This window comes from Moschus berezovskii, chromosome 20 (genome assembly GCF_049115385.1).
Source record: "Moschus berezovskii isolate FMDL1 chromosome 20, NW_MosBer_1.0, whole genome shotgun sequence".
Classification (NCBI taxonomy): Eukaryota; Metazoa; Chordata; class Mammalia; order Artiodactyla; family Moschidae; genus Moschus; species Moschus berezovskii.
Genome location: NC_142479.1, coordinates 29526836 through 29545158, shown reverse-complemented (window position 1 = coordinate 29545158; position 18323 = coordinate 29526836). Strand labels below are relative to the sequence as shown.

The window sequence follows — 18323 nt, the reverse complement described above, 5'->3', positions numbered from 1 at the left end:
AACCAGTCCATTCTAAAGGAGATCAATCCTAGGTGTTCATTGGAGGGACTGATGCTATAGCTGAAACTGCAATACTTTGGCCACCTCATGCGACGAGTTGACTCACTGGAAAAGACTCTGATGCTGGGAAAGGTTGGGGGCGGGAGGAGAAGGGGACAACGTTGAATGAGATGGCTGGATGGCATCACTGACTCTGTGGACATGAGTTTGAGTGAACTCCGGGAGTTGGTGATGGACAGGGAGGCCTGGCGTGCTGTGATTCATGGGGTGAATCTTTTTAGACCCTATCTAAATTACAAAAGTTGGTGAGTTAGCTCTTTTATCATCACTGTTACCACTCCTTTATCACTCAATGATAATTACATCAAAATTTTAAAGTGTTTACATTGTTACATGCTAGATTAGCTATATTATAGGTTGCATGAATAATTCATATAATACATGTATATATAATATACGTTATATATGAATTTGGTTCATCACTGTGCTAAGGAGCATAATTGGCTACCATTCCTTTATTATATAAACTTGCTTTTACAGGTAATAATTGTCTGGTTTTTTAAAAATGTGCCTTGTTTCCTAAACACTTATGCTAATTTTTCCAAACGTTCTACCAGACTCATCAAACCATCAGCAATAATGTTTCCGATTATCAAGCTGATCAGTAGAATGTTTTTTCTTTGATGTTCCCTATGTCCGTATGCTCTTTGAGCTCACTCCACAGTTCCTATCCTGGGACTTTTAAAGGTCTCTTCCACATTAGAACCCTGATTCTTGAACTTAAGTCTTTCTTCCTCTTGGTTTCCCTCCCTCCAGTAGCTTCCAAGAAAGGATGCATGGCCATTAAATTTCTATTCTCTCTAATTTCCTTGAGAGTACAAAGCAGTTGCCTAAAATATTTGTTTCCTGAGGTATAAGAGCAGAGGAGTGGAGAACAGGCTCTGGACCAGACTGTGTCAAAATCCTGGCTTACTCCAACCAGCTGGGTGAACTGGGGCAAACTTCCCAATCCCTCTGTGCCTTCACTTTTTATCCATAAGATGAGGATGATAGGACTTCCCTGGTGGTCCAGTGGTTGAGAATCCGCCTGCCAATGCAGGGGACGTGGATTCAACCCCTGGTCTGGGAAGATCCCACGTGCCACGGAGCAACTAAGCCCGTGTGCCACAACTACTGAGCCACGCTCTGGAGCCTGTACTCTGCAACGAGAAACTACCGCAATAAGAAGCCTGAGTACCACAACTAGAGAGCAGACCCCGCTCACCACAACTAGAGAAAGTCCGAGCACGGCAACCAAGACCCAGCACAGCCAAAAAAAAAAAAAAAAAAAAAGATTAAAAAAAGATGTGGATGATGATGGTGCTGATCTTGTAGCGGTGGTGTGAGGATTAAAGGTTTCACTATACACAGAACACTGAAAATAGTGCCTGGAGGGTATCTGGAACTCAGTACGCACAGGTTGGTAGGACTATTTGAAATCTAATCCTTGTCTTCAGGAGGCTGTGCTACTTTCTTTTCTTTTAAACATTTATTTATTTGGTTGCACAGGTTTATTTATTTGGTCGTGGCATGTGGGATCTAGTTCATTGGCCAGGGATAGAACCTGGGTCCCCGGCATTGGGAGCTTAGAGACTTAGCCACTGGACCACCACGGAAGTCCCTGTGCTCCTTTCTTTTTTTGTTTGTGCAGATTTTCTGCCTCAGTCACCAGTCAGTGTGACCTGGAAACTCTGATGAATATGAACCATTCCTCCTCAGTATGCCATTCGCCCTGGATAGAGTTTGATGGTGTGTTATTTTATTCCTCTAATGATAACATGGACTGGGTGTCCATGACTGATATGCCTTATCTGGTCGTTTGGCTGCCCAAGATTGGTGGGGAGAGAGCTGGGGCTGTGGATGGCCACTGACTTCTTTCCTTAATACTAATGAAATCAATGCAACGGAGCTTTGCTTCAATGAGTAAGGGGTGTATCGTCAGCTTTTGGCTTGCGTGGGGACACACAGTCTTTCCCCACATCTCGTGGTGCTTTTCCTTGGTTTGGTATAAGAATTATTCTCAGCAGAAGCTTCCCTCTTTCATGCCCACTTACTGACGTACCAAAGTCAGGAAAGACTCTTCTCTCCTGGTGGGGGTTGGGGTGGGGAAGCAGTCCTCTTGATGGAAGAAAGGGTTCCTGATGGAGATATGGGTTGTACCAACTCTTCTCTCTAGGAACCCTTATACATAAGGCCAGAGCCTTCAAAAACAGCGAGACTTTTCAGAATTCCCTCCTTGTACTTTTCCACATTTCATTCTTGTCTTTGAAGAATACATGTATTTCTTTTTGGCAGCTTCTTTCAATTTGTTCCAATTTCATTTTTAGGATAACACTTCTCAAGTTTATACTATGAAGTTGGGAACTTTTCTTGGTTTCAGGGTTGATGGCGTGTTCTCCTTTATGATCAAAACGAACATTTTAATAATATCCTTTTAAAATGTTACTTTTACATTTTTGTTAATTTCAGCAAATTTAGGGGAGAGGAATTTCATGAGCTTGCAGTGATACCATCAACTTTATCAGAAGTCCCTTAGGCTTTATTTACTTTTCTAACATCAAAGAAAAAGTAGCAATGAGAAACTACAGAGGCAAATGATTCTATGCAAAAAAAAAAAAAAAAGAAAGAAAAGCATGTGTTTTTCCTTATAATCAAAGCCTAGTAGTTTAAACCAATATGCTCCCATAGAAGTTTGCATTTGTGTGGGAGGAGGGCTGTTGTTAATTTTCTCATCAAGGGTCTGAAGGTTGAAATTTAAGGTATGAGACAGATTTTTCCCATTTCCCTCTTTGTTTAAAGAGCTTAAACTGTGGAGTTTTTCAAGTCATACAAAGAGGACTCCAGAGAGGACTTTGCCTGATGATGGAGTGTCAGAAAAGAGAAAATTAACTGTTATATTCAATAAGCAAATGCTTAATGAGCATTTGAATATGCCTGGAGAGGTTCAGCAAAAATCAAGGGAGCCAGAGAGGGCCTCATTTAACAACATGAACACTAAAAGTGGAAACAACCATACACTATGTGCTTTAGGATCTGATGCAAGAGACGGGGAGCTGAAAGCTGAAGGAGATATGACGGGACCTGGGCAAGAAAGTTATCAGAAGATATAAGGCAGAAAGCAGACAGAGGAGAGGGCAAGCAAGTCATTTCTTAGGTGGAACTGAAGATAGAGGTGAACAGAGTGGCCAACTTGGGAGGTACAACTGAGGTATGAGAGCATCAGAGCCACAGGGCACATCCCTGCTACCGAATTTTGGGCCCAATTCCTCTCTTCAGTACCTTGACCCCCTAGAGTCTCTTATTTTTTAGAAAATTTATTGTTTCCTTTTAAAACAAAACTTTGTTGGAGTATATTTGCTTTACAATGTTGTGTTACTTTCCATGGTACAGCAAAGTGCATCAGTTATTTGCATGCATGTATCCCTTCTTGTTTGGATTTCCTTCCCATTTGTCAGGCTTCCCTGGTAGCTCAGCTGGTAAACAACCTGCCTGCCATGTGGGAGACCTGGGTTTGATCCCTGGCTTGAGAAGACCCCCTGGAGAAGGGAAAGGCTACCCACTCCAGTATCCTGGCCTGGAGAACTTCATGGACTGTATAGTCTGTGGAGTCACGAAGAGTCAGACACGACTGAGTGACTCTCCCTCTCCCGTTCAGGTCAGCAGTGAGCAGGGAGTAAAGGCTCCTGTGCTACACAGTAGGTGCTCACTGGTTATCCATTTGATACAGAGTATCAGCAGTGTATACATGTCAATTTCCCGGCCAAGAGATCCTTTTAGGACCAAAGTCAGATCCTGTCTCTTCTCTGCTTAAGACTCTGCCTCTGTGCTCCAGCTCTGTCTCCCTAGAGTGAAAGCCAAAGTCCCTCCTCTGGCCCACAAGACCCTCGTGGCCTGGTTCAGTCTCCACCCAGCCCTCCCACTATCCTCTCCCCGCCTCACTCCAGCCACGCTGGACCCTGCTCTGCCCTGCACCAGCCTCCTGTCTCAGGGCCTTTCCACTAACTGTCCCCTCTGCTGGAAGGATCTTCCCCCAGATACCACCTAGCTACCTTCCTCACTCTCTACTCTGCGCAAATGTCACCTTCCCAATAAACCAGGCCCGAACCATTATATGTACAAATTCCCCTTATCTCCGCACTCCTCTGCCCCCACCCCCGTCCCCGGCCTTGGCACTCCACATTCTCTGCACCATGCTCTATTTTTTCTCCTGCCTCCAGCACTTAACACTTGATAACATCTGTAACTTACATATTATTGTACTGTTTATGCTCTCCCTCTACAGGAATTTAAGCTCTGCTAGGCCAGGATCTTTGCCTCTGTTGTTCACCGATGAATCTCTACTGCCTCAAACAGAGCCAAGGACACAGCAGCCACCCAATAGTATTTGTTGAGTGACTGAATGTTTTCAACTTCATCTTGCAAGCCAGATACTAAATCTTTCATTTTTATCATCATGTTTCCCACTTTCAAGAGCTCATCCATGTTCTACAAATAGCCCTCTTAAAAGCATGTTGCTCTTAGCACTATTCACAATAGCCAAGACGTGGAAAAAACCTAAATGTCCATCGACAGGTGAATGGATAAAGAAGATGCGGTATGTGTGTGTGTGTGTCTGTGGATATGGGTGGTGGGCTTCACTACAGGGTGATTAGGTGGGGGTCAACCATCTGTGGGGGACCCCAGGAATGTCTGTATTTTAAATTGTTTTCTCTTTGCTCCCAGAATTCTGAGTGAAGAGGACTGGAGGGAATCTTTGGTATCCAGACATTCACTTAATTTACTTGATTTCAATATGGTGCCTAAGCCCTCTCCACTGGTTCCTGGTATCCCTAAGCCAGAGCTTTTCTGGTTCAATTTCTTCCGAGTAAATTTCTTATCTTCTATCAAAATGAGACATAGGCAGCCCTCAACTTTGTGAGGTTGGGAGACCTAGGTATATAATTGTTCTTTTATACAGAGTTTCCCAGGTGGTGCTAGTGGTAAAGAACCTGCCTATTGATGCAGGAAATGTCAGAGATGAGGGCTTGATCCCTGGGTTGGGAAGATCTCCTGGAGGAGGGCATGGCAACCCACTCCAGTCTTCTTGCCTGGAGAGTTCCATGGACAGAGAAGCCTGGAGGGCTACAGTCCATGGGGTCGCAAAGAGTCCGACACGACCGAAGTTTCTTAGCACGCACACTTAAGAGTTTCAACCAATCTCGCCCTTCAGCTCCACCACTCTCCCCTACCTACAGAGGTACCTGTTCCTTCCCACCCTGAATCTTCCTGCAGCCCCATGGCTGGGTGATCTGGCTTGCTTGTCTGCCTTCTTCTCTGCAGACACTTAGATTTCAGCTTTCTCCACTGGCCTGGGGGCCTAACCACACGTTCACTTCCAAAATTATGTTGATGCCTCTTGTCTGCTGTTATTTCCACTATGGGTGTATTTGTCCTTGTGGGTTTCTCCAATTTTCATCCCTTAACTACTGATTGAGGGGTTCTGAGGGGGAGTGGATATAAACACAGTCTGTCATGTCTAACCAGATGTTTTATAATACCATCTTAATTCTACCATGTTTTCCTCTGGCACGTACTTCTGTGGGGGTCAGGCATTTCAAAGCAACATCTGGCAGTCATTAAAGTACAAGATACACTTCGCAAAAAATATAGGATTCTAGGTTACACTCTATTAAGAAGCAGGTCAATTATATATCTTCAGTTTAAGTTCAAAAACAAACACAGATCAGCTTTCTGTTTTTCTCTAGTTCTCCATGTTTTTGTTTTCTAGTCATTATGGGTGCTAGAACCATTCGGGCTGTCTTCAAACAGCCCCCTATTGCCCTGAATTGGATATATTCTTGGCTTCTATAACCAGAATCCTTCAAAATTCCAGCTTCTAAGGTTCCTAGGCCCTCTATGCCTAGGGACAACTTTTGGTAGAATCATCTTTCGATTTCTATCTTCCATATAGATTTTCTGGCCACGTTCTAACAGTTTATGGCTGTTAAGGAGTTGTGGGAGAGGAGAATTTATTTAGGTACCAGGCTGAACTTTAAGAAAATTGTAAGGTACACAAAATCTGTCTTTGGTACCCATATACCCCATCATATTTAGAATACGACATCCATTTTGGAATATCTCATGATTGATTAATGAAGGCTTGGCCTTTCCAAGAGTTATTTTAAAGGACGATTCAAAGAAAAAATTTTCTGAGTTATTCCTCTTCAACTCAAATATCTCCATGAGGGAAAACATGAATAAAGATCTGATGTGCTATTTTTAAAATGTTAGAGTATCCATCTTTTTTTCTTTTTATCAGAATAGAAAGTTAATATGTATGAAGAAAAAACTAAGACTCAGTGAATATAATCTGTAGTTTCTTAGCATAAATTTTGACACAAAATTCCTTGGTTTCACAGATAAATTACCAGCATTTTCAGATGACTTAAGGGAAAAATTAAGAAATAACGAAATATACCAAGTGAAGTAAGTCAAAGACAAATACCATATTATATTACTTTAATTCCACATGTAAGTGGCATCCAAAAAGTCGATATAAATGGATTTGTTTACAAAACAGAAATAGACTTACAGACTTAGAAAACAAACTAATGGTTACCAAAGGGGAAGAGGGAGGGGCAAATTAGGAGTTTGGGACTAACACATACACACTACTATATAAAAAGTAAGTAACAGGAACGAACTGTATAGCACAGGGAGCACTAATCAATACTCTGAATATTCTGTGATGACCTATATGAGAAAAGAATGTGAAAAAGAAGAGATACATGTATAACTGAATCATCGTGCCGTACACCAAAAACTAACACAGCATTGTAAATCAACTATATTCCAATATAAAATGAAAATTTAAAAAGAAATGATGAAGTAACCAGATCTTCAGTCAATAAACAGATGTAAACCATTCAACTAAAGAGAACCCCGCCCAAAAAAGAGCACGTGTGATCATTATAAATTATCCTGATGAACTTAACTGTGTGTGTAGGGGTGTATGATTTAGAAACGATCACTCCTGAGCTTTACTTTGGTCTCGTGAACCTTCATTTGGGACTCATGTGTTTTCTATATGGCCTTGCCCAGATCCATTAGCCCAACAATTCTTTAGTGCATACAACTACTGCTAATACAACAATGCTATAGTCTGATAACCTCCTTGTAACTATAACTTCAAGAAGCAATTGAACCTCCCAGTCAACTACTGTCAGAAGATTCAGTTCAGTTCAGTTCAGTCCAGTCGCTCAGTCGTGTCTGACTCTCTGCGACCCCATGTATCACAGCTTGGTTCCAAATAGGAAAAGGAGTACGTCAAGGCTGTATATTGTCACCTTGCTTATTTAACTTATATGCAGAGTACATCATGAGGAATGCTGGGCTGGAAGAAAGACAAGCTGGAATCAAGATTGCCGGGAGAAATATCAATAACCTCAGATATGCAGATGACACCACCCTTATGGCAGAAAGTGAAGAGGAACTCAAAAAGCTCTTGATGAAAGTGAAAGAGGAGAGTGAAAAGTTTGGCTTGAAGCTCAACATTCAGAAAGCAAAGATCATGGCATCTGGTCCCATCACTTCATGGGAAATAGATGGAAAAACAGTGGAAACAGTGTCAGACTACTTTTTTGGGCTCCAAAATCACTGCAGATGCTGATTGCAGCCAGGAAATTAAAAGACGCTTACTCCTTGGAAGGAAAGTTGTGACCAACCTTGATAGTATATTAAAAAGCAGAGACAGTACTTTGCCAACAAAGGTCCGTCTAGTCAGAAGATTAGCTTAACATTAACTCTGTCAAAAGTAAAATTGCAATTATTTTGAAAGCAAAATTATTTCAGCTAACAAGTCATGTCATTCTGATAGGCCTTTCAGGATTCAATTTTGTTCATAAGTAAACAGTCTGTGGAGTTTTACTGAAGTGGCTACTTTCTACTGTTTGGTTTAAAATCTTTTTTTTTTTTTCCTTAAAAGAAGTGGTACAAAGTTGATAATTCATCTTCAAAATCGCTCAGGTCAAGGCTATTTCAAAACTGCTTTTTGACACAGAACTTCAGGGTCTGGGTCAAGTGTTTAGGCGTTTTAGCAGATCCAATGAGGTGTCTGTTTTAGGCTTGTGTGAAGACACCTGCTGCTTTCTCCACCCACAGAGCCACTGTCATCCAAGACGGAGGTGGCTCATGAACCAGTCAGGGGACAGACTGGGCTTTTATCTTATGTAACAAATGTTCTGACTTTTCTTCCTTTATGTCTGGCATCTAGAACATGCATAATTCCTTAAAAAAAACCAAAAACCTAGTAACCTTTGCTTCAGATGCTTGCAAATGATCTCAATTTTGAATGGTTCCCTAGATCACTCAAAAACTGAGACAACAACCAGTATTTGAAAGGCCCAGCCAAAGCTGCACCCTAACATTCTTTTATAGAGTTTCAAAAGTGGATCTGGGGACACAGGGCCTTTGAAATGCTCCCTGAAAAAAAAGCGTTCCATTTTCAGTAAGTTCAGGAAGGCTGCATACTGCAATTCCTTTTTGGAGATTCATAATATACATTTGATATATTAAAAACTCTGAGAAGTTCTATGTAAGTAAATCTATTCTAACTTTGTTCAACCAAATTTTTAAAACATATTTAATTACAGAATCCTTTGTACACAGATTACTTGTTCATTTTGAAGGGGATCAAGATATGCCATCCCCAAATATGCCACAGTATCATAATAAGAGTTATTGAACGTTTGTTTGGTCTGTTAATATAAGAGCTCCGGGAGATGGTGAAGGACAGGGAAGCCTGTTGTGCTGCAGTCAATGGGGTCACAAAGAGTCAGATATGACTGAGCAACTGAACAACAACAATTAATAGAAGAATTTCCCAAATTCCTTCTGTACTGGAGAACCAGGAAAAAACAGGGGACATCTATGATATTCTAGGGAAAACTACATATGCCTATAAGATAACTGGAAAACAGCTACAACTAATCCCTTAAAAAGTAAGAGCTGGTCAAAGTCCACATGTAATGAAGGAAATCTCCATGAAACGAAGCTTGACTTCCTATCACAGTGACGCTCTTTCAAGGAAGTCAGCACTGCCAGAGGGACAGCTCCCTGGCTGGCTTGGAGTTGGGGGTGGAGTGGGAAGAATCCTTCCCTAGAGAGGCCAGTGTTCCCTACAGACTACTTTGCAGGCTTCAGATGCTTTATGAGAACACACATTTGCATTCTATCGTAACAGCTACCGATAATGAACAAAACTTTTAAAGTGTTAAAGGTTCTTTCTGATCCAAAGTGCACATAGCACTGACAACCAGTATCTTTGATTTTCATCTGGTTATTCTGGTTACTCCTCAGACTAAGGAGAGGAAACATTATTCCATTATTATATACCAGGCCTTATGCTAGACTCTGGACATACATTAAAAACAGGTTTTTAGAAGCACTTATACTTGACATATCTTTGTACCTTGCTGCTTTATGCTTCTCTTTCTAATAATTAAACATTAAAAAAGCAGAGCATACATCTGATGTAAGTTTCTTGAAGTCAAACATTATATTTTGCGGGCAAATGCTTGGCTTTGAGAAACAGTCATTTTTCAGACCTAAAACTGCTTCTACACAGGGATGCAACTGATATTTGCAGCTCTTGCTAGGAGCCTGGCTCTGGCTGCAGGCAATGGGTGATGGTGCCAGCAGGGTTTTCTTGAGTCCGGCTCTTTTAATGTATCCCTGTACCCCAAATATGCCATTAGTCCCCAGTGTCCACACTGATGGGGATACGAGTGAGGATGCTTTCTGGAGAGGAATTTCAGAATCTAGAGAGAAGGAAGTAATCTGGAAAAGGTCCTGCAGATGACTTGAGTAAACATCAAATATGCTTCCTCTTTCCATTTTTCTGTCTTGGCCTGTAATGAATGTAAGGAGGAATCACAGGATAAGAAGAACACTTACTAAGGACAGATATTTTTTCAACGGTTCAAATGTACACAAGTTGAACATGATACGATTAAATAATTATGAAGATCACTCCTGGTTATTACTCAATGCCAAAGAAGGGGGAAAAAAAAGAGAATACAACTGCACTGTCTGCGTGCATGATTTATCATAATAGTAGGTACCACATGGTCAGAATAATGAATAGCTCATGCTAGAATATGTTGTGGGTGAGACAGAAATGTTACTATTAAGAGAAAAATCTAGAGTAAAATGCTAGGTTTTCTCAGTGATGTTGAGGTTTTATATTTGTGCACACAGCTATATTACTGAAAATCCAGAAACAGATCTGAAAAATTCTAGTACCTGATCTATTAATTTTCCAAGAAATGTTTTATAACATAGTATTTGAAGACTGAAGTTTCTTAATTATATACCAATCAAGTCAGAACAGATTTAAAATAAATCAACAGGAATATAATTTTCCAACTAATATAAATACAACATAGTTTTGTCAAAATGAAATTATTTAACTTTTTATTTTATACTGGAGTACAGACGATTATATATTATATATTGGAGCTTCCCTGGTGACTGAGATGGTAAAGCATCTGCCTGCAATGTGGGAGACCTGGGTTCAATCCCTGGGTCGGGAAGATCCCCTTGAGAAGGAAATGGCAACCCACTCCAGTATTCTTGCCTAGAGAATCCTGTGGACGGAGAAGCCTGGTAGGCTACAGTCCATGGAGTCACAAAGAGCTGGACACGACCGAGCGACTTCACTTTCACAGCCGATTAACAATATTGTGATAGTTTCTGGTGGACTCCATTCTCCCCCAAACTCCTCTCCCATCCAGGCTGCCACATAACATTGAGCAGAGTTTACTGTGCTATACAGTAGGCCCCTGCTGGTTTTCCATTTAAGTTCCTTTTTATAAACTGCATATTTCTCTTTTTTTCAATCCATTTTCTTTGGATTTTTTTTTTTTTTTACTGATTTGTACAAGCTGTATATAAATTAAGGGAATCATTCTTTTGATATTAGTGTTTTAAATATTTTTTCCAGTATGCCAATGATCTTTTGATACTGTTTATAACATATTACCATAGAGAAGTTGTTTTTTAAAAAAAATTGAGTGCAGTCAAATGTACTCATTTTTCTTCTTTGGTTACACACATATTTGACACAAAATTAAGAACACATAATAATCATAAAGTGTTTTGCAATGCTTTTTATTTTATACCTCAAGCACATTTCCTCATGTAATCAAATATCTTCTTACAATGTGATTCTGAACAGCTTCACAGTACTCAACATGAAACATGCATGTAATTCAGTTAACCAACTTCCTACTGTATGGTACTTCTTGTGTTTTCTGCTTTTTAAAATACCATTTAAGGAGTATCATTTCACCTATTCTAATTCTAAAGGAGAATTGCTGCCATTACCCATTTCCAATTGCCACATGTTTAAGTCCAGTTCAGTTCAGTTGCTCAGTCGTGTCCGACTCTTGCGACCACATGAATCGGAGCACGCCAGGCCTCCCTGTCCATCACCAACTCTCGGAGTTCACTCAAACTCATGTGCATCGAGTCCGTGATGCCACCCAGCCATCTCATTCTCTGTCGTCCACCTCTCCTCCTGCCCCCAATCCCTCCCATCTTCAGGGTCTTTTCCAATGAGTCAACTCTTCGCATGAGGTAGCCAAAGTATTGGAGTTTCAGCCTCAGCATCAGTCCTTAAGTACTCCTTACCAAATTCCACCATTTGAAGAGCTTATGATTAAACTGCTTTGATTAGGAATGTTACTTTAAAAAATTCACTATTTGAATTTTTCCTTCGGTGAATTCTCTCTTCATACCTTTTCTTGTCCATCACATATTCGTAACTTCATCTCATGATTTGTAAGGGCTTTTTATATAAGTAGGTTAACCTTTTATTACATTTACAAAGACTTTTGGGCATTTTGCCTTTTACCATCTCCTGGCCATTGCTCTTGGTTCTCGCTAACAAACCATGAGAAGACATTTTCCAGGTGTTGCTGAGAAAGAAAAATGTCTCCTCAGAGAGAATGCCCAAGGACTTCTAGAAGTGAATTCTTTCCTTGAGTAAGTAAATATGGCTGCTCACTGTTAGCAGCCATCTTGCAACCACAAGGGGGAGCCACACTGAGAGTGAAGATGATCCAGAAAGCTTCCTGTTTTATGAAATAAACCCTTTAACACTCTTCACCAGACTAAATTAAGGTTTCTTTTTTCCCCCTCTCCTCTCCTCTCTCCTTACCTTCCCCCTTTCCTCCTCTTTCTCCCTCCATCTCCCCTGCCCCTTCTCTCTCTTTCTCCTGCTTTCTCCCTTCCTTGCAACTGAACACAACTTTGCTACAATGATAATTTTTGAGACCCAGAAATTGTAAAGGTTTGTGAGAGTCTGATGCCAGGAGGGATTGGGGGCGGGAGGAGACAGGGACGACAGAGAATGAGATGGATGGATGGCATCACCAACTTGATGGACATGAGTTTGAGTGAACTCTGGGAGTTGGTGATGGACAGGGAGGCCTGGCGTGCTGTGATTCATGGGGTCGCAAAGAGTCGGACACGACTGAGCGACTGAACTGAACTGATGCTGCAATATCTATCAATCTTTGCCCTTATGATTTTTCTTTTGCTGCTGCTAAACTCAGAAAGCCCCTCCCTACTTTAAAATCAAATATCTGGGGTATTTCCCTGGCGGTCCTGTGGTCAAGACTTCACCTTCCAATTCAGAAGGTGGGGGTTCGATCCCTGGTCAGGGAGCTAAGATCCTACATGCCTTGTGGCCAAAAAGCCAAAGCATAAAACAGAAGAAATGCTGTAACAAATTCAAAAAAACTTAACTGAAGAAATATTAAACAATCAAAATATGCCCATGAAATGAATTTGTTAAGATGTAAGCTCTGCAGTGGGGTGGGGAGGGGGCTCAATCACAAACAGGAGAGAGCCTTTATTTCACAATTATTTCATGAATGGCAGGAAATTGTGTCCATTCTAGTAGATTATCCATAATTAAAGATGTGTGAAATGCCCCCTGAAGGTCTGGAATCTTTGAAATACAAATGAGTTACCAGTTTCAGCTGATGAATATGATGAGAGAAATGTTCTACTTAGATCAAACTTACGTGAGTGGACTGAATCTTAGTCAGATTCTACCTGGTCAGGCATCAAGAAGAGTTAATACTGGAAATCTTTATGGGGATGTCTCCCCTGAAATAGCTGAATTAAAAAAAAACACTGGGAAATAAGAAAAAAAATATACCCACATACAGAAAATTATTTGACTACAAAAGGCATAAGCTATAGTGAAAAGGGTATATTCTATATATTTTAATATACAGTCAAAATAAATCAGCATGCACGCATGCTAAGTTTCTTTAGTTCTGTCTGACTCTTTGCAACCCTGTGGACCATAGCCTGCCAGTCTGCTCTGTCCATGGGATTCTCCAGGCAGGAATAAATCAGCATTTTCACACAAAGTCAGAGCAACCACAAATTGGATTTAGAGAATACTGAGAGTGCTTCTCGAATGAACAGTGTTCGACTATCTATAAACAGCTCGATCTTGCCTGTGAAATATTTTAGGACCATCAAAATTGACCCTTCTTTTTGGTCTTTTCCACTCATCTCAACTGGCTTGTGATCAATATTTCATGGAACTCTTCTACAGCTGCCCTTCAGGTATCCTTCCAAAAAACCCAAATTTCAGCTGAAAACTTCACAGACAGAACTCCTGCTGCACTGAACCTTGAAGGAAGGGACGCCTCAGCAACAAAAAGTGACAGAAGCACAAGTGCTGGAGTGATATTTCTGAAAATGCCTTCTGAATGTTCATGCCCTTTCTCGCGGTGGAGTTTTTTGCTTCTTTACTTCCCTCAGCTTGCATCTTCTCTCCCTGGAATTTTCCTAGGGTCAGCCCCTTCTCAATCTTTGTGTGTATGTGTTCAGTCCTCAGTCGTGTCTGACTCTCTGCAACCCCATGTGCTGCAGCCTGCCAGGCTCCTCTGTCCACGGAATTTTTCAGGCAAGAATACTGGAGAGAGCTGTCATGTTCCTCCTCCAGGGGATCTTCCCAACCCAGGGATCAAACCTGCGTCTCTTGCATCTCCTATGTTGGCAGGCAGATTCTTTACCACTAGTGCCATCTTACTTTAATGTTAGCTCCCCAGAGAGGCCTTCACTGACCAGCCCATTTCCCTTGATCTCTGAATGACTTTCGTAACTCAGTCCTTCCCTTCCTTCATAACTGTTACACAGTTTATCATTATTTGTTGACTTTTTTTGGTCTTACTCCTCGATTTGAATGTATACCCCGTGAGGACAAGGACTGTTTCTATTTATCACTGTGTCTCCTAAGAGTGCCTGGCAAAAAACACATTTGTTGAATGAAAGTATATACATTGGCTTGAATACACTAAAGATCTTTTATTATAAGTTTTAAAAAGAAGACTTGTTTATCTGTGAAAAAGCCCCCCCCCTCCCCCGGAATGTTTCATAGCCAAATAACCTTAGGGCTTAAGAGCTCACGTAAGAGAAGCAGATAAGTCATCCTGTTATACAACAGTACAGACAAGCCAAGCAACCGATGAAACATTCAAGAAGAAACACATGGCAGCTGCCACACAGCGCTCAAGTCTTAATGGAGTCTCAAAAATCATTGTCAGCGGTTGATGGTTCTAGAGTAGTCTAGCATGAATAAGCACTGACTTGGAAAACTGCTGCCAATTTGTCAGTGAGGGGCCTGATGCGTGAAAAAGTCTGCTTTTCAGTGAATATTTACATGAAAGAAGTTTCACTAAAAACAAAAGTATTCATCTTAAATAAGTTGGTTCTAACTATGAAAATATGAATATTCCAAATTAAGTTCCCAACTGCTTGTTCATCCCAGTTACAGGATTTTTCACAAAAAATTTCCCCTTTTGACTCCCACCCCCTCCCCCCTGCCCTGCCGTTTCTGGACAGAAGTCAACACCTCAGTGTCACTGCATTTTATCAAGAGACCAAGGAAAACGCGACCCGTCACATCTTTATTCACTCTTGGAGCCAAAGTGACCAAGAAAGAGCCCATAAACTCTACTGTGTATTATTCCTTTTATTTCACTGGGCCTGTGGGAATAATCTGATTCCTCTATTACTGGAATGAGAGGAAAGAGGTGGGGAAAACCCTAGACCAGGAAATTCTGCCACATTCAAATATACAAATATTGTATGTGTGCACTCTAAGTCGATTCAGTCATGACCGACTCTTTGCGACTCCATGAACTGTAGCCTGCCAGGCTCCTCTGTCCATGGAGATTCTCCAGGCAAGAATACTGGAGTGGGTTGCCATGCCCTCCTCCAGGGGATCTTCCCAACCCAGGGATTGAACCAGCAACTCTTACTTCTCCTGCATTGGCAGGTGGGTTCCTTACCACCAGTGCCACCTGGGAATCTCCACAAATATTATATACTAATTCTCAAATGGACAAAAATCAAGGTACAAGTGATGGATAAGGAACCAGCTCTTGGTCAGACAACTTAGATGAACTATGTGTTCAGGCTCACAGGCTAAGGATGACTGAGAAGATACCCCTGGGCCACAGACTGGTACCAGTTTGTGGCCTATTACCAGGTCACATGGCGGGAGGTAAGCAGCAGGTGAGCCAGAGAAGCTTCATCTGTATTTACAGCCACTCATCATCGCTCTCCTGTCACCCCCAGATGTCTAGTTGCAGGAAAACAAGCTCAGGGCTCCTGCTGATTCTGTATTACAATCAGTTGTATAATTATTTCATTATTTTCAGTCCGGCACTGAGTGGTTCTTTGGATCATGTCTGGTGGCTCCACGGACTATAACAGAGAACATGGAGGCCCAGAGGGAATGGACCCCGATGGTGTCATCGAGAGCAACTGGAACAAGACTGTTGATAACTTTGATGATATGAACTTAAAGGAGTCTCTTCTTCGGGGCATCTAGGCTTATGGTTTTGAGAAGCCATCAGCTATTTAGCAGAGAGCTATTATTCCATGTATTAAGGGTATGATGTGATTGCTCAAGCTCAGTCAGGTACTGGCAAGACAGCCACATTTGCTATTTCCATCCTGCAACAGTTGGAGATTGAGTTCAAGGAGACCCAAGCACTAGTATTGGCCCCCACCAGAGAACTGGCTCAACAGATCCAAAAGGTAATTCTGGCACTTGGAGATTATATGGGAGCAACTTGTCATGCCTGCATTGGTGGAACAAATGTTCGAAATGAAATGCCAAAACTGCAGGCTGAAGCACCACACATTGTTGTTGGGACACCGGGGAGGGTGTCTGATATGTTAAACAGGAGATATCTCTCTCCAAAATGGATCAAAATGTTCGTTTTGGATGAAGCAGATGAAATGCTGAGCCGAGGGTTTAAGGATCAAATTTATTTCATTATAAGTCACAATGTAATAATAACATAAATAAAATGTACAATACATGTAACGCGCTTGAATCATCCCGAAATGATCTCCCTTCCTGACCTCTGTCTGTGGGAAAATTGTCTTCCATGAAACTGGTCCCTGGTGCTAAAAAGTTTGGGGACTGCTTCTGTAATTAATGTAGTTTTGGCTTTAATTCAGCAGCCGACAGGTATTCTCTACTTTCCTCTCTCTTTGAGAGGTAATCCAGCAGATATTCTATTCTTCCAAAGGCGCAGAAAACTATTTCTTCATATGTCTATGGAGTCCACTAAGTCACTACATTATGGCAAAAGGAGGAAAATAGCTCAAAACAGTCTCAGAGTTTCCATGTCTGTGGAGGTCTATCCTCTAAACCCACAATCACGGAACAAGTTTTCTGGGATCATCACATTCAAGATTGTACTTATTTGGCCAGGCTAAGACCACAAAAACTGATGGCTCCTTATCTATCAAATAACAACTACAGAAAATTGGTTTATTACTAAATAATTTGGCTTTGAATCCTTGATTTTCTTTCTCTTCCAAATACGTATGTTAATGTAGCTGTAAGTTAGCTGTCAACTACAGAAAACCCTGAGCTAGCTTGTCACTACAGCAAATTCATTCCTGTCCTCTTCATCTTCATGGGTCACCCCACTGATATGACCTGCTTTGGTCAATGTGTGGTCACCCCACACATGTGACCTCAACAGTTTGAAATGTGCTTGTGTGGTCAACTGTGCCCTCTTAGGCATTTGCTGTTATCATGAGAAGAACATGCCCCAGGCTCCACTGACATCAGCAAAAATAAGCTACATGTGGAGCCAATCTGTAGTCAAGCCATGGCCTGCGATGGGCTCAGCCAAAAATAGCCAAACCCTGGATGCATGAAGAATAAATAAATACTGACTGTTATAGCCACTAAGGTTTCGAGTGGTTTGGTGGGCTGAATAATCCTCCCTCCCACATATCTACCTCTCAGTCCCTGGAACCAGTAAATGATACTTCATCTGACACACAAAAAAGACTTTGCCATTGTGATCAGGTTAATGACCTTGAGATGGGTAGATTATCCTGGATTATCTGTGTGGACCCTAAGTGCAAGCACATATATCTATATAAGAGGGTGGTGGTGGGAGATTTGAAGAGGAAGAGGAGATGGCATGTGACTATGGAAGCAGAGCCACAAACCATGGAATTCTGGCAGCTGCCAGAAGCTGGAAAAAGCAAGGCACAGATCATCCCCATAACCACTAGAGGAAGTGTGGCCTTGATGACACCCTGATTTTGGCCCAGTGAAACTGACTTCAGACTTCTGGCCTCCAGAACTGTGAAAGGATAAATTCCTATTGTTTTAAACCACTAAGTCTGTGATAATTTTCATAGCAGCCATAGGAAAGCAATACAGGTGGTTTGTGGCATAGTTATGCCAATGGTCAACTGAAACACACCCAAACCAATAATCATAATATTAGTGTTAATAATACCAATGTTGATAATTATAGCAAACTCATAGTGGCCGCCATATGCCAGGCAGTCATCAAAGTATGTGGAATATATTAAGTCACTTAATACTCACAACCATACTACATGGTGGGTATTCTGATTTCCCTTTCACAGATGAAGAAATGGAAGAACAGAGAGGCCACAACATTTAATTTTATAAGTGCTAAGCAGGGATTGGACCCCAAGGGCCTTGTGGTTGACTGAAGCTAAGAACTACCTGCTGGCTAGGCAGCAGTAGAGTCAAGAAATGACACAGAAGTTACTGATTCTTCAACTCTGGCAGCAGAGTTAAAACTTAAAGGCTTCTTTCCCAGTTGGGAATAACTCTTATGCCAACTAATTACTGCATTTGCTTGGTATGATGAAGGGACCTCATTCAAATGCACACAATTAGCTCTTAAGTATTAATAAACATAACA

General features: G+C 41.4%; 1 protein-coding gene and 1 pseudogene across 1 annotated transcript in view; one reads left to right on the top strand and one right to left on the bottom strand.

Annotated features, from left to right (window-relative positions):
• The window catches only part of MYO1D (myosin ID), a 368723-nt gene that overhangs the window by 163237 nt on the left and 187163 nt on the right, over window positions 1-18323 (bottom strand). The window lies entirely within an intron of this gene.
• On the top strand, window positions 15758-16434 carry LOC129540062 (eukaryotic initiation factor 4A-II pseudogene; annotated as a pseudogene).